The sequence below is a fragment of the Dendrobates tinctorius genome, unplaced genomic scaffold, assembly GCF_039654945.1.
Source record: "Dendrobates tinctorius isolate UK_male_01 unplaced genomic scaffold, ASM3965494v1 ptg000135l, whole genome shotgun sequence".
Taxonomy (NCBI): Eukaryota; Metazoa; Chordata; class Amphibia; order Anura; family Dendrobatidae; genus Dendrobates; species Dendrobates tinctorius.
The window spans coordinates 9,226,979-9,251,582 of record NW_027361803.1 but is presented as its reverse complement, the minus strand read 5'-3'; the positions used below and the strand labels follow the sequence as shown (position 1 = coordinate 9,251,582).

The 24,604-nt window shown below is 45.3% G+C and overlaps 1 protein-coding gene and 1 long non-coding RNA gene across 3 annotated transcripts in view; one reads left to right on the top strand and one right to left on the bottom strand.

The window, feature by feature from the left end:
- LOC141048421 (class I histocompatibility antigen, F10 alpha chain-like) overlaps window positions 1-24,604 on the bottom strand; it is a 490,026-nt gene that overhangs the window by 281,124 nt on the left and 184,298 nt on the right. The gene's annotated exons all lie outside the window — the stretch shown is intronic.
- LOC141048430 (uncharacterized) lies at window positions 90-11,729 on the top strand. 2 transcript variants are annotated; one of them, XR_012220052.1, is made up of 4 exons: window positions 90-367; window positions 4,981-5,121; window positions 9,973-10,167; window positions 11,457-11,729. It is a non-coding gene; the product is annotated as an uncharacterized lncRNA (long non-coding RNA). The 2 variants fall into 2 exon arrangements; XR_012220051.1 differs by lacking the exon at window positions 90-367 and adding an exon at window positions 913-1,247.

The following is a 24,604-nucleotide window of genomic DNA, read 5'->3' as shown; positions in this document are numbered from 1 at the left end:
GGGAGCTGCAGCGTCCTCCAATAGGAGAAGGAATCTCCGCTGCTCAGCAGTTACCGGGCAGAGGGAGGACGGAGAGGTGAGAGCTGGAGGAAGCGAAAGGGAAAGAAAACCTGTGAGATCTCAGGGCCGGATAAGACGCGTCACACAGTGACCACGGGGGACAGAGGCCGCAGACACAGGAGCCATCCTCCTGGGGATAATGAGGGGAGAAAGCCTCTGGGATCACTCAATAGGGGAAAATCAGTATAAGGGATGTGCCCCCTAGAGGCCGCGCAATGCTACTGCAGACAGTGTCCTCATTGCTTTACCCTACTGCACTGCTCTCCATTCAGCAATACCCAGCATGCAATTCTGTACATAGAAATAGGTAAAATACTTTTATTTGGGTCTATATCTCCTCTGCGGATCTGTCCTGGACGACCACTTAATGAGAGCCCCCATCTAGTGTCACATTTGTCCTCAGACTTCACATCTGACGTCAGAACCGCAGCAAATCATGAGCCTCCTCTGACCTCTCTCATACCATCAATTCTTCACATCCTCCTCTAAGGCTGTGAGCACACGTTGCGGATTCTGCTGCGGATCCACAGCAGTTTTTGTTGCGGTGTACAGCACCATTATAACCTATGGAAAAAGAAAACCGCAGTGCAGACGGTGCAGATTTTTCTACGTGGATTTGCTGCAGTTTCAAATCCGCAGAAAGAATTGACATGTCAATTCTTTCTGCGGATTCTGCTGCGGTTTGCCACCTGCTCCATTGTAGAGGTTACAAACCGCAGGGCAAAACTGCAGATAAACCTGCAGATTTTGCTAAATCTGCGCGGACAAACCCGCAGATCATTTCGCAGCGTGTGCACACAGCATGATCCCTTAGGCTATGTGCACACGTGTGGAAGTGCTTCACTAACCCTCCTGCTCTGGTGGGTGCCCAGTGCCCGGGGGACCAGAAAGCAGCAGTTTTAAACCAACTTCTCCAGCTAGAGATTGCCTGTACAGCCTCTTCAGTCTGCGGCCTCCTACAGGGCCTGAATCGTGGTCCCCCTGCTGGAAAAAGTTTCTCCTGTTGCTGGGGACGGTCCCTGCACTCCTTCCCCTCCATCCACCTGTGACAGATCTACAGCGGAGGCCGGACTGAGGGGTGAGTGAACTTCTGGGAGCCTCCAGCACATAGCATTTAGGGAGGTCTGCCACCATCATCCGTCACGGGGGGCCACCCCGCTGCATCTGTGGTGAAGACCCTGCTGGCAGTAAGAGACCCTCGGGACCAGACCTCTCCCTGCCCGTCTGCTGTCTTACCTGGGGGAAGATTGCTGATTGTGTTCTGTGTGATTGCTGGGAGCTGTGTGTCCTCTCCTCCTTGTGCAGTTATACAACAGGGGAAATCCCCATCTGCTGCAGAATCACTGAGCAGCCTGGGGCTTTAGGCTGTGTGCACACGCTGCGGATTTTGCTGCGGTTCCGCAGCGGTTTTGGCCGCTGCGGACCCGCAGCAGTTTCTGCTGCGGTGTACAGTACAATGATTCCCTATGGGAATCAAAAACCGCAGTGCAGACGGTGCGGAATTTTCCGCGCGGATTATCTGCGGTTTTCAATCCGCAGAAAGAATTGACATGTCAATTCTTTCTGCAGATTCTCCTGCGGTTTGCTATCTCCTCTATTGAGGAGATGAAAAACCGCAGGACAAAACCGCAGAGCAATCCGCAGGTAAAACCGCAGGTCTTTTGACCTGCGGTTTCACCTGCGGATTTTACAAAATCCGCGCGGATGAATCCGCACCTAATCCGCAGCGTGTGCACACAGCCTTAGGCTGAGTGCAGACGGACTTTTGAGCCCTGCGGATTTTTCCGCACAGAATTGAAGAAATCCGCAGGTCAAATGACCTGCATTTTTCCTGCGGATTTCTTCCATCTTATGGCTGTGTGCCCACGATGCGATTTTTTTAAGCCTTTTTGCCGCGATTTTCGGCGCAAAAACGCTGCAAACACGTTTAAAAATCGTGTACAGAACGCCCCCCATGCATTCCTATGGCATTCCGCACATGCTGTGCTAATGCTGCGCTTTTTTCCGCGGCGGAATCGCATCGCGGAAAAAAATCGCAGCATGCTCATTCTTTTGTGCGGAATTGCAAAGAATTGCCGCGATTCCGCACCCATAGGAATGCATGAGAATCGCTTACTTCCTGCATGTGGCTATGACCACCAAGCGGGAATCTTAAGCGTCTCATGTGCGGTTGGTACCCACGGTGTGGAGGAGAGGAGACTGTCCTCCAGGCCCTGGGTACCATACCCCTGTAAAAAAAAAAAAAGAATAAAAAATAAAATATCGGGGTATATTTACCTTCCGATGTCCCGCGCTGCATTCCCGGCCTCAGCGTTCCTAGTAATGCCTTGCGGCAAGGTCCTGTGATGACGTAGTCTCGCGTGACTCTAGCGGTCTCGCGAGATCGCTATACCAACGCGAGACCAACGTCATCACAGTTCTCGCAAGGCATTACTGGGAACGCTGAGGCCGGGGAATGCAGCGCGGGACATCGGAAGGTAAATATACCCCAATTTTTTATTTTTTTATCATTTTTAACAATTTATCTTTTACTATTGAGGCCGCATAGGCGGCCTCAATAGTAAAAACCTGGTCACACTTTTCAAACACTATGTTTGACGAGTGTGACCAACCTGTCAATCACTTTCCAAGCGATGCTTCAAATCACTTGGAAAGTGCTTGACTACCGCACGCGAAAATCGCGGCAAAATTTCGGCAAAATCACGAACATAATCACAGGAAAATCGCGGTGAAATCGCGCGGGAAAAAAAACGTGCGATTTCAGGGAAGGAGTCCGGTTTTCAGTGTGCGTTTTAAAACGCTACGTGGGCACATAGCCTTAATGCGGTTTTTGTGCGGATTTCCCCCTGCGGTTTTGGAGACAGGGGAGGTGGAAAGCCGCACAAAAGAGGTGACATGCTACGGATTTTGTACCGCAGGAAAAATCCGCAGCGCCTGCACAGCGGTTTTTTTTTTTTTCATTGATTTTAATACTACTGTACATCACAATGCGGATATGCAGCGTTTCTGCGCGGAAAAATCCGCTGCGGATCCGCAGCAAATCTGCATCATGTGCACACAGCCTTAGAGGGACACTGCAGATTTCCTCTACTATAGTCAGAGCAGTGCTGTTGCCTCTCCACAATAGTGGCCAGAGAAGCTTATTAAGAAACGCCAATATTTGTGAGTGAGGGGCTTTGAGAAGATCCAGGCATTGACCTATTATTTGTGGCACTGGTTACCTTTGGTGGGGGCAGCTACTGGGACATAACTTTCTTGACCCCCCCACACACCCCCTCCCCCCAAGAGGATACATATTAAGCAGGAGACTATCTACTCCAAAAGCCACCTGATCCCTGATTTACTATTTCATCCAACATACCAGTTAAGCTCTGCTGCCATCTACTGCTCATAACTAAAATGACGCACTGATACGGGCTGCAGTATACTACCACTCCGGATACCACTGCTGAGTGGCACTCAGTGCTCTCTTTTATACACAGACGCCTCTCTTAAGGGCTTGTCTTCTAAACTGCTGTGGATACCGGCCCAACTGGGGACCCTTTTCAGCCTGTTTACCTTTATGATCTTGAGTGGTCCATATCCCTTAAACCATCTTGGATCTCCTCGGGACTAATTCTCTGTGATATCCTACCTAAACTACTTAGTTATATAGGTTCTTGCACTTAAATCTCGACTGAGACGTCTCCCCTCTCCAAATCATTGCTGACTCTATCACAAAGTAACTTATGCCAAAAATAGATGCAAGACTTCTTTCCTTTCAATCATCATTGGACTCGATCATATCCCAGTTGTCCGACCATTCCACCAAACTTTTGGCAGCAGAACAGCGGATCAGTGATTTGGAGGACATTGTACAGTCCTATGTTGCTCAGCTTAAAGATAAGGACCATGTGATAGAGCAGCTCCAAGACAAATTCGATGATCTGGAAAACTGGAGCCGCCGAAATAATCTCCGCGTCATCGGCGTTCCCGAGTCGGTAAAGGATCTCCACCACTTTACTTCCTCCTGCCTCCCACGAGCACTTAATTTGCCTGACCGACCTGGCTCCATGATAGGCGAATGAGCCCACAGACTTGGACTTCCGACTCCAGAATCCAATGCCCGCCCTCGCCCTGTTATTTTTTTAAGTTACTTAATTTTCAGGACAAAATGCTAATGTTTCGGGCATTTTGGGCTATGTCTGCTGTGAAATATGAGGGACACTCTCTTCTTATGTTTCAAGATTATTCTGCCGTGGTGGCGGCCAAGCGCCGCGCCTTTGCTTCAGCTTGTAAACTTCTGCATGACAGAGGCTCCCGCTTTGCCCTTCTCTACCCAGCATGTCTGAGGGTGGAACTCCGAGGAAAGATGATGCTTTTCGTTGACCCTAATGAAGCCATGGAGGAGGTGAAGCGCTCCTCCCGAGCCTCTTCTCCGGCCACTTGATTTCAATTTCGTGGTTTTTGTAATTTTTTTCTAGTTGATAGCCATGTTACATCTGTTTATATTTACCTGCATGATTAATCTTTCGGTTACTTAATGCATGTTGTTTTTACTGCATTATGATTATGGGAGGTCTCAGTCGAGATACTGATATATAATGTTTATTGTGGTTTCTCTATGGCTTGTGGGTTTGTTGGGGGGTGGGGGGTGGGCTCTTCCTCCCTAAGCACGATTTTTTAAGTTGTCTTTCTGGGTGTTAGGGTTTGCTTGCTGGGACAGATCTTTGCCCAGTTGTTTGTTCTCTGATATTACTCTTTCATGGCCTCAATGTGGCATAGGCTAATATGGCTGACTCTAATACTGTAGCTCCTCATATTAATGTAGTCTCTCTCAAATTGTTATCTTGGAATGTGGCTGGGCTCAATACTCCGGTGAAACGCAAGAAAGTTTTAGACCATGTTACCCGTATACGCCCACACATTGTGTTTTTGCAGGAAACTCTCTGGATTCGTGGAAAACATCCTCCGCTTCGTAACAAGCATTACCCAGACTGCATAGAGGCTTATTTTTTAAGGAAGAAGCGTGGAGTTGCCATCCTGTTCCATAGAGACCTTTAATACTCCATTCAAGATGTGGTAAGAGACAAGGCGGGACGATATTTGCTGATTAGGATCCTTGCTGAGCAGAGAGAATTCTGCCTTATTAATGTTTACGCACCTAATGCGGCTAGACCTTCCTTTTTTTCTAAGCTGGTAGAAGTCATCCATAGCTGGCATCCTACTAATATATTATTATGTGGAGATTTAAATGCTCTTCATGATATCTTTTTAGATAGGTCTACCTCACCGCCTGCATCCCTCTCCCCAGTTGGAACGATTCCCATCTTATTAGATAGGCTTGACTTATTGGATTCCTGGAGATGCTGCCATCCTATGGAAAAAGAATATACGTTTTACTCTAGGCTCTAGGGTTCACGACATACACACTCGCATTGATTACTGGCTAACATCTACCCTTCTTTTTAGATCTTTAAAATCGGTTGAGATTATTCCAATGGTTATTTCAGATCACTCTCCTGTCCTACTTACCCTAGACCTTCCCACAAGGAAAACTCTCTCCTTTTGTTGGCGTTTTCCCTCATATCTTTATACGTCGGACAATTTCACAAAATGTTTGGCTGGCTGGTGGGAACCAATACATGGAGGATAACTTGGAACATTTAGAAGACATCAGTTTATTCTGGGTAACCGCTAAAACAGTGCTCAGAGGACATATTATCTCTTATGTGTCTCAGAAAAAGAAGAAATTGTTGTCCTCCTTGCGGCCTCTCCTTGACCAGCTCACTCAATCCTATAGAGATTTCCGGCTACACAATACCTCCTCATCCAAGGAGGCTTACCTCACTGCTAAACATAATCTAGACACCTTACTGCATGAACAAGCGCATAACCAACTTGCCTACCAACGTAACCGCTTCTTTCGTTGGGGCAATAAACCTGGGCGCCTTCTGGCATCACTAACGAAACCCTTCAAAAAGGCTATTAAAATCACCAGCATCAAACATCCTAATGGTTCCATTATCCGTGACCCAGTTCAAATATGCGCAGTTTTCAGAGATTTTTATGCAGATCTCTATGGCCCACCCAACGATTCTCAGGAAGAAGGCTATAATTTCCTTCACAAGGTTGATCCTCCAAAACTTTCCATCTCTCAAAAAGAAATTTTAAATAAACCTCTCTCTCTCCTGGGGAAGTTGGATTGGTCATCCAGTCTCTTAAATTGCTTAAAGTCCCTGGCCCGGACGGTTACTCAGCAGAATTCTATAAAATATTGCAACCATTACTTATACCCCACCTTACCTCTCTTTTTAATCATATTATAGATTAAAGTTTCCTTCCTGACCGCTTCAATGAAGCAAGCCTTTCATTACTACCAAAGCCAGGTAAAGACCCTCTTCTCCCTGCCTCGTACCGCCCAATCTCCGTTTTAAATGTAGATTTCAAATTGCTCACCAAAATTATGGCCAACAGATTACAATCTATGCTTCCTAATATCCTCACCACATTCCAAACAGGCTTTGTCCACGGTCGATCCATCACTTACAATATTAGAACGGCATTAGCCGCTGTTATTAATAGTCATCATACCAAAGCTAAACAAAACATCTTGTTTAGCCTTGACGCCGATAAGGCTTTGACCGGGTATCTTGGTCCCACCTCATCCGAACTCTTAAATACAGATTGTTTGGATTTTCCTTTTTCAATTTTATCTGGACGATTTACACCACTCCTCAGTCCTCAATATGGCTCCATGGTATTCAGTCATCCCCTTTCTCAATTTTCAGAGGTACGAGGCAGGGATGTCCTTTATCCCCCTTATTGTTTAATATTGCCCTAGACCCTCTGCTTAGATGTCTGGAGATGATTCCTTCCTTTGAGGGAATTGGGATAGGCCACCTTACACTCAAGTCCTTGGCATTCGCCGACGACATACTACTCATGATAGCTAATCCTAAGGAGTCCATTCCTTTTCCTAATGGGGGATTTCCATGAGTTTGGAGAAATCTCAGGATTCCGCATAAATTTTAACAAATCCAAGGCTTTAGCGATCTTCAGAGATGCTCGACAAAAGTGGCCCTTCCCTTTTCCATTTCAGTGGGGGCATGGTTCTTTACGATATCTTGGTATTCTTCTACCCTCCAACCCACATACTATTTACTAACTTAATATCCGACCCTTAATATCTGCCATTACTCGGGAAATACAATCTTGGACGTCTTTTAAATTATCTTTCGCGGGTAAAGCTCACCTTATTAAAATGGTTTCCTTTCCTAAAATACTCTTCCCTTTACAAACGCTACCTATTCTATTATCTAAAGCTGACGATCAACTCCTAACTAAGATTTTTTGACAATTTATATGGGGCTCGAGGGGGAGATCTAGGATCAGTATGTTTAAATTGCAACAGGCTAAATCTTTGGTGGGGCCTCAATTTTCCAAATTTAAGATTGTATAGTGTTACAGCCATTTTCAGACATTCTCTTGATTGGATTTGGGGCCATACTAAATTTACCAACACCCTATTAGATGAAGCAATGTCTAGACCGATCAGTCTTCCTGCCTTACTCCATTTACAACAAAATAGAGTTCCCACTGCAATCAGGGATAATCCTCTGCTATGGTCTGTGGTATTGGCATGGCGTCATGCTAGAAGGATCAGCAGACTAGACCCTTATACCTCAATTTTCCTTCCCTTTCAAGGTAACCTTTTCTTTTTAGAAGGCAGACCACCCCCAATTTACCAAGTGCTGGGGGAGAGAGGGTGCAGACTGGTCTGCGATCTTCTGACAACTGCTCAATGTCCTCTTTCTCTGGAGGGTATTTTCTCCAAATATTCAATCTTAGTGGGTAATATTTTTATTACTACTCAGATTAAGCATTACATTGACTCGGTCTTCTGAGGCATACCAGTGTCAGAACCTGTCCTCTCCATCTCATCTCCCTTGGTGCTCGTGCAGGAGTTTATTCGCTAAGTCTTATCTATAAATCAATCAAACCTTCCATTTCATGGTCAGATTCATCACCAGGCCCGGGCAGATGGGTATCACAACTATCTAATTATAGACTAACTGATCATTTGAAAGCCACTCTACGTTTAAACTCTTTATTGCCATATGACAGCTACTCAACTATGGCCCTCATGATTTTCCATAGGGCTTACATCTCCCCGGAGGTCAAATCTAGGATGTCTCTATCGGCTAATCCCTCTTGTCCCAAGTGTTTACACTCTCCAGCTGACATCTTTCATTGTCTCTGGGATTGTCCGAAGATACAGGAGGTTTGGGATATGCTTCTTCGCCATCTCACTAACACCTTCAACATTCGCTTTACATTATCTCCAGAATGGGCGTTATTTAATATTCTCCCACGGGATCAACTACTCGGACTCTCTGCTCAGCAACGACGTGTTTTAACTATTTGGGCGGCTACCCGCAAGAGTATTCTGCATTTGTGGGCACAGGACACAACACCTTCACTAAATCTAATTTCTTCGAAGGTAACATATTTGTTTAAAATGGATTGGATTGAGTCCATACTTCATAAAAAAAGTCATACGGAATGTTTTTTCCTCACATGGTCCTCCTTTATCGATCTGCAGCCACTATCGGTGCGTCAAGCATTACATGGTTGCTTTCAATTCACTGATTGGTATATGAGAGAGCTTATATCTGGTAACACACCTATTAGGCTTACCTGATTAAACCTGCAGGGTTTCAGACGTGCCTGGGGGGGATGGGGGGAGTTGGGGTTGGGATTGACTGTTAGGGCAGAGACACGCTGGCGAATTTTTTGTCCGAGAATCGGATGGTAAAATTTGCCCTGGCCGGCACCTCTCCGGACCTGAACTTGACAGCTGCATAGTAATCCATCATGCTGTCATGCTCAGGTCAGGAGAGGTGCCGGCCAGGGCAAGTTTTACCATCTGATTCTTGGACGAAAAATTTGCCAGTGTGTCTCTGCCCTTATACTGAATAACCCCATCTTCCTTTGAGTCTTTCAAGCTACACTTTCTGGATATTGTTATGTCCTTCTTTATCTTTATATGCTATGTATGTCACTGATTCTTATCTTGTTTGCAGACTGTTATAAATAAATATTTTTAAAAAAATATATAGTGTTTGACAAGTGTGACCAACTTTTTACTATTGGAGGTCGCCTATGCAGCCTCAATAGTAAAAATATATAATGTTAAATAATAAAAAAAAAAAAAAGTGATATTCTCACCTTCCGGCATCCACCGCAGCGTTCCCAGGCCTCAGCGATGCTCCCGGCAATTCCCGTTCCCAGCGATGCCTTGCGACAATGACCCCAGATGACATAGCATCATGCGAGACCGCTACGTCATCACAGGTCATTAACATCCTCTTCTGATCCTTCAGTCAGATTGATTCTTCACTTCCTCCTCTGATCCTTTTTGTGAGGGTGATTCTTCACATCCTCTGCTGATCCTCATGTCAGATTGATTCTTCACATCCTCCTCCATCATCCAATCTGCATTATGTTTCATTGTAGACACATCCTCAGGGTGATTCTTTCATTATATTAGTGACAGTGCGTCCCACCTGCTCACATCAGACATAGTAACATAGTAATTAAGGTTGAAGGGAGACTTTAAGTCCATCTAGTTCAACCCATATCCTATCCTAACTTGCCCTAACATGTTGATCCAGAGGAAGGCAAAAAAAACCCATGTGGCAAACAGTAAGCTTCACATTGGGGAAAAAAATTCCTTCCCGACTCCACATACGGCAATCAGACTAGCTCCCTGGATCAACGCAACACTAAGGAAACTAGTGTATATACCCTGTAATATTATACTTTTCAAGAAAGGCATCCAGTCCCTTCTTAAATTTTAGTAGGGAATCACTCATTACAACATCATATGGCAGAGAGTTCCATAGTCTCACTGCTCTTATTCTTCTGCAGAGATCTCAGCGCTGTCCAAGTCTTATGAAATATTCACCAAAATCGGGGTTTCTCCGCTCCCGTCCTCTGGGAATCGGCCCAGTGATGTCCTGAGGATTTCTGTAATGCTGCAGTAATCGGCATATAAGCTTCCGCCATGGAGGATCTGCACAATTAGGATTCCTCCAGGAGCGCACGTAAAAAGGACCGCAATAGGTAAGAGTGAGGGTGCGATGCTCGCTGCTAATAAGCCTCCATCACTATATTACATGTACCCTCCACACTACTAATATCACCATAGTGGGGAGGATGGATCCGTAACGCCTGTGCACACTATGCAGATTTATCACAAAACCTGAAGGGTTTCCCAACTCCAGCAAAGTGAGTGAGAATCCCGAGGTCTCGTGCACACGGTGCTTATTTGTCACCTGCAGATTTGGGGCAGATTATCAATTCTTTCAGCGTTCACACTAATGAGGGGAAAAAATCTGCATCAAAAACGCAAGTAACAAAAAAGCATCAAAAACGCAGATATTATAAAAGCAGAACTGATGTATACAGGAAAATGCATATTCCTTAATAAAGGAGACTCTCCAAAGACTATACATAATAATGGAGAAAAATAGAGAATTTCGCTATACCAGTATTAATGGAGATTGACGATCTAAAAACTACAAATGTCAGAAACTTGCTATGTCAAAAAGTACAAAATATATTTATGGATCCAAAAAAGTACAAGATAATCCACAGAGTGAGTCAGATCTATACATTATCCTATATTACACACAGGGCAGGCGGCAGCAGTACAACCCTGGGACACAGGACGGCATAGTACATGGATCAGTAGGGGTCTGAGACACCGGGGTAATGGGATGTACCACAATGTGTACCATTAAATACAAGGAGTATATACACATGTACTAAGGTATTCCCACCAGACTCAGAAATAAAGAGGAGGAATTGGCAGTTTCCATTTGTTACACCCGTAATGCAATATGTATATGCGTATAAATGGCCAAACACATTGTAAGGGAATTATAAAGAGTCACATGTGCAGATACACACATCATATAGCCGCCTCTTCCCCATAGTTTATGCCAAACCCTGCTATATGTCCAGGCCCTAGGATAGATTGGGGTCTGACCTCTAGACCGGTTATACAGAGTGAGGGAGCGCTATAGGGATATTATCAATGCTGGGAGGAGGAAGAACCGTCCTTACTAACACTCACACTGAGACACTTTATGTCCTTTCACAACTGCTATGGAAACTCCTGACAGTAACCGGCACTGACAAAGTCTGTATTGGCCCGAGAGGAGGAAACTGGGAGAAAAATCCAGCACAGCTGGAAGCCCGATGGATCTCCAAAATAGATTCCGTCCAACCAAATGGACGGAATGAAGTCTGGAGCTTCGCCCTTTCCTTTAATACATATTGTTTTAGTGGTTGTAACTTGTATTGTTGTTGTTTGTTTACATTTGTTTTTAACTTTTTTTTTTTTTTAGTTTATAGTTTCCCGTAACCCCGATCCCACTTAATCAGTGATCGGCGTGGTTTCCTAATCCTCTGGTGATGAAAATGACGGACGATCCCTCAAGCCGCTCTAGGATCAATTTGTAATTTAATTTTTTTTTTCTTCTCCCTTTCATTCATGTTCATCCCCTGCTTTTTCATTTTTTTTTTTTTTTTTTTTACCCCTATACTGGGGTTATCTTGTTATGGAACTTATATATATGTATTTATTTCTATGCATAAATAAGGATTAATTCTTTATGTAAGCTGACTCTGTTATTATTTATGATCTATATGTAAATTTCCAACAAGAATATGTATTTTTTAATATATTCATGTACAATTCCTCTATTGAGGATATCTCTGCTTTATCACTGATCCTATATTGTTTACATGCACACTTTTTTTTTTTTTTTTTACACCTGGGTCCACTTTTAAGTCCTTCCCTTATAATTATTTATTTATTCTGCTCCTATCTTCTCATTTATTTCTATTATCACTTACATACCCTCTCACTAATCCTTAGATGAGTATACTCACAATATCAGATCATTAGATCCAGTCTGGGTGCCACTTTGTCTCTACACTGTTTTATTTGATCTCCATCTTCTTTAGACTCTCGCTAATGGACGTCAATAGTGAAGCACTTTTCTCACCTATAGGGCGTAACACTGTCTCACTTCACATACCGCGTGTAGAGCGATAGCCAATCCATACGCCTGAGGGCTGCATTCACTCTCTGCAGTGAGCGCTCCTCTAGACTTCAAGCTGTGGGTCACCGTGGAGACGCATCTGCGTTGCTGCCGGCTCCGCCTCCTCATGCTGATGTGTCGGATGGGGGTGTGGACCGGTGACACGTGACGCTGACCGGCATGGACGTCAGCGTGAGCACCGAAAACCAACCGCTGCCACCACTGATTAACAATGCCATAAAAGCAACGACATGCTCACCCACCCTTCCAGAAAGACCCCGCCCAGGAAAAAGCATTACGAGAAACGCGCGTCGGGGCTCAGCACTGTACTTCCAGGTGACATACACTATTTAGCCTACTGCACTAGAGACGCTTTATTCACTTGCTGCCATTTGCAGATGTATACCAGATTTGCCTGCTGCACTTTATAGGAGCTTCATCAGTTTATCTGACAGCTAAGGCTAGTTTCACACTAGCGTATGGAGGAGCTGCGGAGGGATGCGGACTTCCCTGGTGAAGCTCCGCTCACAGCCGCACCTCCTCCAGTCAGCTCCGCCTCTGTCGGCATGCGTACCCTAGCTTTAGCATTGGGTACGCAGGCCATGCTGATGTATGTGGATGCCTCCAGAAGCGTCTTTTTGGCGGTGCAGCTGTCACGCGGGGCTTAGGTCAACTAAGGCAGAAATACCCGGGGCCCCTGTGGTGTCCCTTTCACTAGGGGAAACCCTGTCTGACCCTCAACTCAGGGTTTTTGCTGAGGGTGCAAATGCCTGAGCCTCCACCCTTTCCTTATCTCCTGCTCAGCCCTAAGCTTAACCCTCCACCCAGTGAGGAGACAAACCACCAAAGCCCCAAACAATAAAGACAGACAGGGAGAACTTAAACTGCACCGCGCCGCATACACACAGGACTATACAGTAATGTGAACAGGGCACAACAAAACAAATATGGGAAGGCGAGAAGGTAACAATGGATCATACGACACCAGATATTAATCTCTCTCTCTCTCTCCCCCCAACACCTCCACTCCAGACCGGAACCACTTGGTATGACACACAAGCTATAATCGGCGACGCCCATAGGCCAGCACGACTATTTAAAGACCGTGGGCGTGACCAAACATCCAACCTGATCTTCAGCTAGATTAACCCCCGATAGCCTGAGAAACTCAAGCCGGCGCCACTGAGGCTATAGTGGACGGAGGTGGAACTACCTCTGCCTGCCGGACGCTGTGGTGTGAATAGCGTCCGACATGACAGTACCCCGTCTTCTACGAGGGACCCCAGGGCCCTCAAGACTCATAGGACCCGGTTTGTCCGGATGACGACGGTGAAAAGAACTGACCAGCCGATCTGCATGTATGTCCGACAGGGCTGTGGAGTCGGTAAGCCACAGTTGCGACTCCGACTCCTGGATTTTATCAGGCTCCGACTCCTTCATAAATGGCCAATTCATAACAACAAATTTACTGTTGTAAAATATTAAACATCGTGCTTATTCAGTTTCTCACCATCATATAAGTAATCAGACCACTTAGAGCAAAAACTACATTTATTAGAATACAATTAGAATATAGCAAATAACTTTTATAAACTTTTATAAACTGTAAGTAAATATGCAATAAACACTTTTATGCAGTTAATAAGAAGAAATCTATAAATTTGTCCTCAGAAAAAGTATTGCCTCTGTCAGATCCTCCTTCATGGAAGCCCTCAAATCTGATCTAATTATTTTGAGAGCAGAGAACAACCTCTCTACACTAACTTGTGTTGGTGGCAAAGCAGTAACCACTCGGGCAACATCTCTGACAATGTCAGGATACAGAGGAATCGCTTGTTGCACTGTTATTTTTGATGAACGGTCAAATTTCTCAATTTCTTTTAGTGCACATGAAAAATTCTGCTGAAATGTACTGGCTGTGTTCCTTGATGGGGATGACTCTTCTTCTATGCGGGAACGCTTTGCACGGTCCTTGTGATCCAAATATTTTTCTAAATTAAATTCTTCATCAGTTGATGATGAGGGTGAAGATGTGGCAGGACGACCAAATTCTTCTTGTTCCTCCTGACTGTTCTGCAACCCTTTCATCCTTACTGCTATTTCAAACAGAGCTTCTTTTCCTTTACTTAGCTGTTGATCATCTAGAAGAATCCGATGCATTGGGTCTACATAAACAGCTGCCAAAAGAATGTTATTTTGTAATAGTAGCTCCTCTTTCATTGATGTAGCAATGCCACTTGCAATTAACCCTCCTCTTTGGGACAGGCAAAACATCAGGTTCTTCCACTCCTTTAAGAAAATACCTGAAGTCCTCTGCTTGTAATTTTTTAGTCACTGTAAATGGGTGCTCTAGCAATTTTTCCAGCTCAGTCACCTGATTCCACAGACTTTCATTTAGCATCAGTTGAGGGTTAGCCATGTCTACAAGAAAGGTTTTCAGTTCAACCAAGCGCTGAATCATTAAGTACTGCCCCATCGTGTGGCTTGATCAATAATTGCCCCTTTTCCAGCACGTCTCTTCAAAATTGAGTCAACTTTAGGGGTTCTGGCAACAGTAGCCAATTTTCTCACCTTGCCAATCAGTGCAGCAGCATGTCCTACTTGCAGACTGTCTCTTATAGCCAGCTGTAGCGTATGCACAACACAGCGCATGTGATGAATGAAAGAACATATTGACACAGTTTCAACAAGATCATCTAAACTATCATGTTGCTGTTCATCTGAAGCAACTTCAGTTTGCTCCTCAGTTACAATACTGTGTTCCTCTATTTCAAACATTTCTGTGTCTGTGGACCCATAATGTTCTTCTAGCTGCTGGTCACCATCATTACTCTCATTCATTAGCTTAATAGTACTTATCATATTTGAAGCATTGTCAGTTACGACAGAAAGAACTTGCTCTTTTTTAAGTTCATAGTTTTGCAGAACCTTTTCCACCAAGACCTGGAGAAACTCACTGGTGTGATGAGCTTTGGTGTCTTTTACTGACAATGTCTTGGTAACTATTTCATTTTTGTCACAAAAATCGGACATTGATGGCAAAATAGTGACGTGTGCAGGCATCCATTTTAAGAAACAGAAAGCGTCCCTTGAGAGTTTTTTAAGTTCTTCCTTTTGTTTAAAAGCTTCTTCGATTACTAATTTTCTAATACTCTCTCTCTCTCTCCAGAGAAACACCAAGCTTGCGGGCCATTTCCCCATTCAGACACATAAAAGCTGGTCGTGAAAATAATGAAATAGGCACACTATCCTTTACAACAAGCTCTATGATCTGTTTTTTTAAATGTATCTACTGTCATTGTCGCAGTAACTTTGTCACTGACAAAATATTTTGCAACTGATGGCTGCAAAGTTCTCTGCTCCTTTGTTTGGCTGGAAGAGCTGGGCACTGGTTCATTGGTTTGGATGCAGTCTTTCTCATCCACTGCTTTCAGTACTTCTGGATGAAAGCGCTGTAAATGTCTCTTTAGATTAGCTCTGGTAGGAGCATTTTTATCTTTGCCTGAATATGCACTCATCTTGGCTTCACAGCATTTGTTTTCGTCTGGATCATTTGTCATACACTGACAGACATAATGTTTTCTATCTTGAGTGATGGTGAAATGTTCAAATACAGCTGATTTAATGTGATGCTTCTTTGACAGTCTCAGGTTTTTAATTCTGCATTCACAATCCAAATGACAATTGTTTTTCCTAAAAACAATTGTACAAAATTATTGCCAGGTCGTACAACTGATATAGTGGTCAGTAATACTGTTATTATTCCTCATGTACTCACAGTTAACTGATGCAAAGTTTGTTGAAAGGATAATACTTCTTACAGTCTTCCTCTTTTGAGTAGCAGGCAGCTGTGAGATGCTTGGAAGACGCACACCTAGTATGATCTAGTCTAGAGGAGGAGCTTTACTACTAAGAATTTGCAACACATTTTCACTTTCAGTTTCATACATTGTAAGTAGGGGGGTTGGGGCAGCATGAGGTTAACCAAGTATAAGATTAGATAAGGGCAGTGGAGAACAGTGACACACAAGAAGTAAGAAATGTCTCTATCTCCAGCAGAACTGCTTGTCACTGTTGTTCATAGTTTGATAGAACATATATATTTGAGTAACATTTAGAAAATTCATATGAAAGTTCAATTATGAAATATTAATACATTTTTTTTTAAAGCTGGAGTCGGAGTCGGTACATTTCTCCAACCAAAACTAACTCCGACTCCAACTCCACAGCCCTGATGTCCGAGACTGGTACCCAAGACCTCTCCTCCGGACCATACCCCCGCCAGTGTACCAAATACTGAAGAGTACGGCGCACTACTCGAGAGTCCACTACCTTGGAGACCTCAAACTCTAAATCGCCATCCACCATGACCGGAGGTGGCATCGGCGTCATGTCCACAGAGCCTACCACCTTTTTCAATAAAGCCCTGTGAAAGACGTTGTGTATCTTGTATACTGCAGGGAGTTCCAACCGATAAGCAACTGGGTTAATGATGGCAGCAATCTTAAAAGGCCCAATAAACCTTGGACCCAATTTTAAAGATGGAATTTTGAGTTTTATATTTTTAGTCGCTAACCACACCCATTCACAGGTCCGGACCTGGCACGCGCCTACTGTCAGCCACCCGTTTGTACCTCGCACTCATGCTCAACAATCGCTGTTTCACCCTCCTCCAGACCGATGATAATTGAGCTCCTAGCTGGTCCTCCTCCGGGACGCCCCCCCGAGTCACCCTGACGTAAGGTACAAAATTGAGGATGTTGACCGTAAACACAAAAGAACGGAGACTCTCCCGATGACTCTTGAAGGTGATTATTTAACGCGAACTCGGCCAGAGGAAGGAAAGTAGACCACTCCTCTTGGTTGTCGGACACAAAGCATCGTAAATACTGCTCCAGATTTTGGTTCATGCGCTCAGTTTGACCATTTGACTGTGGATGAAACGCCGATGAATGTGACAACTTGATCCCCAAACGTGAGCAAAAAGCTTTCCAAAACCTCGCAACAAACTGAGTTCCCCTATCAGATACTATGTCCGACGGAACTCCGTGGAGTCTGACCACCTCCTGCACAAACACCTGAGCCAACGTCTTCGCATTGGGCAAGGAAGGCAATGAGACAAAATGCGCCATCTTTCAAAATCGGTCAACCACCACCAGGATGACAGTGTTCCCTGCCGAGACTGGCAAGTCAGTGATAAAATCTATGGAGATTTCTGTCCATGGCCTATCAGGTACCCCCAGAGGCTGTAGCGTGCCAGCAGGACGGGCTCGGGGCGACTTGGCCCTGGCGCACGTGATGCAAGCTGCCACGTACGAGACCACGTCCTGCCGGATTTTGGGCTACCAGAAACGACGCGATACCAGCTCCAAAGTGCTCTTAACCCCTGGATGACCAGCCAGTACTGAGTCGTGATGTTCCCTCAACACCTTAAGACGAAGATGAAGGGGTACAAATGATTTGTTGGCGGGAAGTCCTGGCGGTACCTCCTCTTGGGCCTCGGCAATCTCCGCCTCTACCTCAGTCGTGAGAGCCGAAACCACTACACCTTCCTGGAGGATGGGCACCGGCTCTTCCCGAGGTTCTCCCCCCGGAAAACACCTGGACAAGGCATCCGCCTTGGTGTTTTTAGCCCCGGGACGGTAAGTCACCAGAAAATTGAAACGTGTAAAAAACAATGCCCAGCGAGCCTGCCTAGGAGACAGACGCTTGGCCGACTCCAGATAGAGCAGGTTCTTATGGTCGGTGATGACTGTGACCTGGTGAGCCGCCCCCTCCAAGAAGTGTCGCCATTCCTCAAAAGCCAATTTGATGGCCAACAACTCCCTGTTGCCGATATCATAATTCCGTTCGGCCGGCGACAGCTTCTTGGAGAAGTAGGCGCATGGATGCATATCGCTCAAAGATGAGCCCTGTGACAGTACTGCCCCCACTCCCACCTCAGACGCATCAACCTCCACCACAAAAGGTTTAGACACGTCCGGTTGCACCAGAATGGGGGCTGAAGCAAAACTGTTCTTCAGACGCTCAAATGCACGTATCGCCACCTCAGACCAGCTAGTCAGATCGGTACCTTTTTTTGTCATGTCCGTGAGCGGTTTGGCTATAGTAGAAAAGTGTTTTATAAATTTCCTATAATAATTAGCAAACCCAAGGAACCGCTGGAGCGCTTTCAGATTATCAGGCCTTTCCCATTGTAGCACCGCTTGCACCTTAGCCGTGTCCATTTTAAACCCTGTGGCGGACACAATATATCCCAAAAAAGGCAACTCCTGAACAAAAAATAAGCATTTTTTCAGCTTAGCATAGAGCTTATTCTCACGGAGCAACTGTAACACCTGCCTGACATGCTCTAAATTAATGTCCCGGTCGCTCGAATAAATGAGGATATCATCCAGGTATACAATCACAAATTTCCCCAGGACATGAGCAAATACGTCATTAATAAAATGTTGGAAAACAGCAGGCGCGGTTGTCAACCCAAATGGCATAACCAGGCTCTCAAAATGACCCTCAGGAGTGTTAAAGGCCGTCTTCCACTCATCCCCCTGACGGACCCTTATGAGGTTATACGCCCCCCTGAGGTCAAGCTTGGAAAGCCACTTTGCCCCCCGCCACCTGGTTGAACAAATCAGGGATCAAAGGCATCGGGTATGGATCACGGATCGTAATCTGGTTTAACTCCCGGAAATCCAGACACGGCCGTAACCCCCCATCTTTCTTCTTAATGAAGAAAAACCCCGCTGCTACAGGCGAGGACGAAGGCCGGATGTGTCCTTTGCTCAGACTCTCCGCGATGTAGTCTTTCAGAGCTTGTCTCTCTGGACCAGAAATATTAAACATCCTGGCCTTAGGTAATTTGGCCCCGGGTTTTAACCTAATCGCACAGTCATAGGCTCTATGTGGAGGCAGTCCTGAGCAACCCTTCTCAGAGAAAACATCCGCGAAATCCTGCAAAGCCTCCGGAAGGCTGGGCGTCACGGCAGACACACATGTGGCCAAGCAATTGTCCTGGCAAAAACCACTCCATTGGACTATGTCCTGAGTTTTCCAATCAATCACCGGGTTGTGCCTGGACAACCATGGAAAACCCAAGACCATTTGTGCTGGGAGATTACGGAGGACCCTACATGTAACCCACTCCGAATGTAGGACCCCAATGTGGAGTTTCACCTCAGCCACAAACTCCGTAATCTCCCCTTGTGGGAGGGGAGCGGCATTAATGGTAACCACCTGAATAGGATGAGGGAGTTTTTCGATCTTAAACCCGGCAGTGCGTGCAAACTCCTCATCTATGAGATTGGTGGCGGAACCGCTATCCACAAACACTGATATTGGTAGCTCTCTGCCCGCGATAATAACCTTGGCAGGGAGCATACATTGAGATACCATCATGGAGGATATGCATACGCTCAGTTGGATCTCCTCCATACCCACTGAGCTTAGCAGTTTTCCGCCGGTGTGACCTTCTTCGGTAGCACAGGACAAGCGTTAACATAATGATTCCTTTTACCACAGTAAAAACATGCTCCGGGCTTCGTGAACCCAGGGACGCGACGCTTAACCAGTGACACCCCCGCAATTTGCATAGGTTCAGTGGGCTCACCTGCAGCAACCACACTTGCACCCCTGCTTTCCCCCAGGGGTAGCGTCTCCTGTGCCCCCTGACGCAAACGGCGATCAATACGTATAACCAAACTCATGGCAGACTCCAACGATGTAGGAGTCTCATACATCAGGAGGGCCTGTTTAACTCTTCCTGAAACCCCATGAATAAACTGACTCCGCAGCGCTGGGTCGTTCCACTGTGTGTCTACTGCCCAACGGCGAAATTTTGAGCAATAGTCTTCCGCCATACGTTCCCCCTGACGGAGGGCGCGGATTGTAGATTCTGCTAGAGCTAATCTGTCGGGATCATCATAAATGAGCCCGAGTGCAGAAAAAACATTATCGACAGAATGAAATGTAGCAGAGTCAGCTGGTAAGGAAAATGCCCATGCTTGGGGGTCCCCACTCAGTAATGATAACACCAGGCCCACCCGCTGAGCCTCATTACCTGAGGAGACCGGGCGCATGCGGAAGTATAACTTGCAGGCCTCCAGAAATATGACAAGTTTGCTGCGTTCCCCTGAGAATCGTTCTGGCAGCGGGATCTTCGGCTCTGCACCGACACCTGCAGATGCCGTTTGCACCTTCGCTACTACCAGGCCCTGCTGCTGAACTGCCCCTTTCAACTCGGAGACCTGTAAGGACAGCGCCGCCAACTGGCGGGTTATGGAATCCATGGGATCCATGGACTCCTGAAAAATGTGGGCCGATTATAATGTCACGCGGGGCTTAAGTCAACTAAGGCAGAAATACCCGGGGCCCCTGTGGTGTCCCTTTCACTAGGGGAACCCTGTCTGACCCTCAACTCAGGGTTTTTGCTGATGGTGCAAATGCCTGAGCCTCCACCCTTTCCTTATCTCCTGCTCAGCCCTAAGCTTAACCCTCCACCCAGTGAGGAGACAAACCACCAAAGCCCCAAACAATAAAGACAGACAGGGAGAACTTAAACTGCACCGCGCCGCATACACACAGGACTATACAGTAATGTGAACAGGGCACAACAAAACAAATATGGGAAGGCGAGAAGGTAACAATGGATCATACGACACCAGATATGAATCTCTCTCTCTCTCTCCCCCCCCCCCAACACCTCCACTCCAGACCGGAACCACTTGGTATGACACACAAGCTATAATCGGCGACGCCCATAGGCCAGCACGACTATTTAAAGACCGTGGGCGTGACCAAACATCCAACCTGATCTTCAGCTAGATTAACCCCCGATAGCCTGAGAAACTCAAGCCGGCGCCACTGAGGCTATAGTGGACGGAGGTGGAACTACCTCTGCCTGCCGGACGCTGTGGTGTGAATAGCGTCCGACATGACAGCAGCGACCGCACCAAAATGCAACACGTTACGTTCGGCGCAGGTCACCGCACCGTCAAAAAGACGCATGCGGAGGCATCTGCATACATCGGCACGGCCTGCGTACCCAATGCTAAAGATAGAGTACGCATGCCAACGGAGGTGGAGCTGACCGGAGGAGTTGCGGTCATGGGCAGAGCTTCACAGAGGAAGTCCGCATCCTCCGCAGCTCCTCCATACGCTAGTGTGAAACTAGACTTAGTGATGCTTGGCCACTGTGCCTTATAACATGCATCAGCTTTGTACACTTGTATTTTCTCATGATTTTTGGCTTTTGTTGCACATTTACGCACCTTATTATTAATGTTACATGTTTATTGAATGTGGTTGTTAGATTCCAGCATCCTATTTATCAGGCTTTGTTCTGTGTACATCTGATTTTTAGATTGTGGTGCTGCTAGAGTGTTTCTTATCCACTTGTCAACTGTTTGGTCTTAGTATGGAATCCCCTCATGCCAGTGGATATATATGAGCCTTCGGGACTGTTTCATATATACCATTAATTATACCTGGCATCTGTGAATTTCTGCAGATACTTAATGTCTGCAGATACAGTAATGTCAACTTATGTTTCATTAATTTCTGCAAAAATGAGTTCTGGATTTCCAGAGTGATCCTGTTTCCTATTATCTAGCAGGTTTTGAATATCTGCCTATATCATGACACTGATCCATTAGGCTATGGTGTGGTCTCCTTGCAGACTGTTTATTTTGCAATTTCTATCTCCCTTGAAAAGTGACTTTATGTAAGGTTTTTATCTTTTTTGATAAAGTATATTTATTTTACTTGGCACATGCTTCCCTATTCTCTGTAGGATTTTGTTTATTGATGGAAGGGCCCTAAACCTAGGCCTGTAAATAGGTGAAGCATCTTCATTATTTGTTTCCGCAGGCACAGCACCATCCATACAAGTGTGGCTATGATTGGTACTGCAACTGTGAAGTAGACATTTCTGGGGCGTCCATGCGCCATTCTTTATAAAAAAAAAAATATATCAAGAGATACAACTACAACTTGACAGCTTCATGTGAATTCACCCTGAACATGTTGGTCACCGAGCCCTCACCAATCATGGCCTATGTCCTAGACTGCTTTTTTATTGCGTCTGTGTGATACATGACAGACAACACAGACCCAATAGACCCCCCAAAATTTACAATTTGCCTCCATAATTCTCAGTTAAAATAGCGATCAGCCGTTCCATGGACCCCAGGATGGCGCGGTGGATGATGATTGGCTGCTTCTTGTCATCACCGTCCGGGCTACAGAAATAATGAAAGGTGATGTTAGAACAGGAGGCGACGCGCTGATCTGTGCCCCCCTATATGCATGCACTGCCTCCCACTGACCTGACATGAGAGGTTGAATTTGATGGGGAGCTGGAAGGACATGCGTACGCATGCGTTCGTTACGCATGCGTTATCTTTTTATATAAAATTGAATGTGTGTGTGTGTGTATCACCAACCAATCACGAAGCATCTTTCATTTCACCAGAGCTGTGTAAAAGAAGCTGAGCTGTGACAGGTTGCTACGAACAATAGTTTTCCCACTCCGGAAAACACCTCAGCAGACACTGACTGGGTAGGAGAAATCTAGCATCCCTGGGAACATAAGCTCCCAGCCATTGTCTGCCCCCCAGAAAGGAGCAGAGGGCACATGACAGAAATGAATCCCCCTTCCCGTGCCCATATACACATCACACATCCTCCATCCCATAGGCACATCTTCCCTCTTAGGCCGGGGCCACACTAGAAAGAAATACGGACGAGCGAGAGGCGTAAAAACCATGCATTGCACACGGACCAATGATTCTCTATGGGGTAGCTCTCATCAGCCGCATATTTCTCGCGCGTATTTTACGGTCCGTGCCAATCGCAGCATGCTGCGATTGTCACCGTACTACTCCCGTAGTACGCCAATGTAAGTGCGCAAAAACAAAGGCATTACACACGGACCAGATGTGTGACTTGCGAGAAATACGCTCCCGGTGTCCTTTAGAAAAGCCGGCAATTCAGTGCGCTATACAGTAAAATCACACTGACATGTTTAATAAAGAAAAGAAAGAATAGCTATATACACACACATATATATATATATATATATATATATATATATATACACATACATACATACATACATACACACACAAATGTAATTGAGACACATATATACACTAGCTGAAGAGCCTGGGCCTAGTAACCAACTGTGGTTAGTTATAACAAATTATAATGATTATATTGCACATAAAAACATTTCACATCATATATTCAACACTACAGATTTGCAACACAAGTTAGCTAAACGATTACCCAAATATCCTCTCCTGTGTGATACTTTCTGCTGAGCAGTGTATCTAATCCTATCGTGTGTTACTGACTGCTCAGCCGTGTATCTAATCCTATCCTGTGTGATACTGACTGCTGAGCAGTGTATCTACTCCTATCCTGTGTGATACCGTCTGCTGAGCCATATATCTAACCCTATCCTGTGTGATACTGACTGCGGAGCCATGTATCTAATCCCATCCTCTGTAATACTAACTGCTGAGCTGTGTATCTAATCCTATCCTGTGATACTGACTGCTGAGCCATGTATCTAATCCTATCCTGTGTGATACTGACTGCTGAGCTGTGTATCTAATCCTATCCTGTGTGATACTGACTGCTGAGCCGTGTATCTAATCCTATCCTGTGTGATACTGACTGCTGAGCCGTGTATCTAATCCTATCCTGTGTGATACTGACTGCTGAGCCGTGTATATAATAGACGATAACACCATAGAAATGATAAGAATAATAGGCCTCAGTTACCACAACTGTACAAAGAAAACTGTTGCTGATAGCAACCAATCACAGCTCAGCTTTCATCTGTTAAACAGCTCTGGGACAGTGTGGCGAGTTTTGAGTGGCGAGTTTTGTGTTTCGGCTTTTATGTGGCGAGGTTGGTGTATGTGTGGTGAAATGTGTACGGTATATACTCTTTGGCACCATCGCTCTCATTCTTTAAGTCCCCCTTGTTCACATCTGGCAGCTGTCAATTTGCCTCCATCACTTTTCCTGTCACTTTTTCCCCATTATGTAGATAGGGGCAAAATTGTTTGGTGAATTGGAACACACGGGGTTAAAATTTCACCTCACAACATAGCCTATGACGCTCTCGGGGTCCAGACGTGTGACTGTGCCAAATTTTGTGGCTGTTGCTACGACGGTGCAGATGCCAATCCCGGACATATACACATTGAGCTTTATATATTAGATTTATTTCTATGCATAAATAAGGGTTAATTCTTTATGTCAGCTGACTCTGTTATTCTTTATGATCTATATGTAAATGTCCAATGAGAATATGTATTTTTTTATATATTTATGTACAATTCCTCTAATGAGGATATCTCTGCTTTATCACTGATCCTATATTGTTACATGCACACTTTTTTACACCTGGGTCCACTTTTAAGTTCTTCCCTTAAAATTAT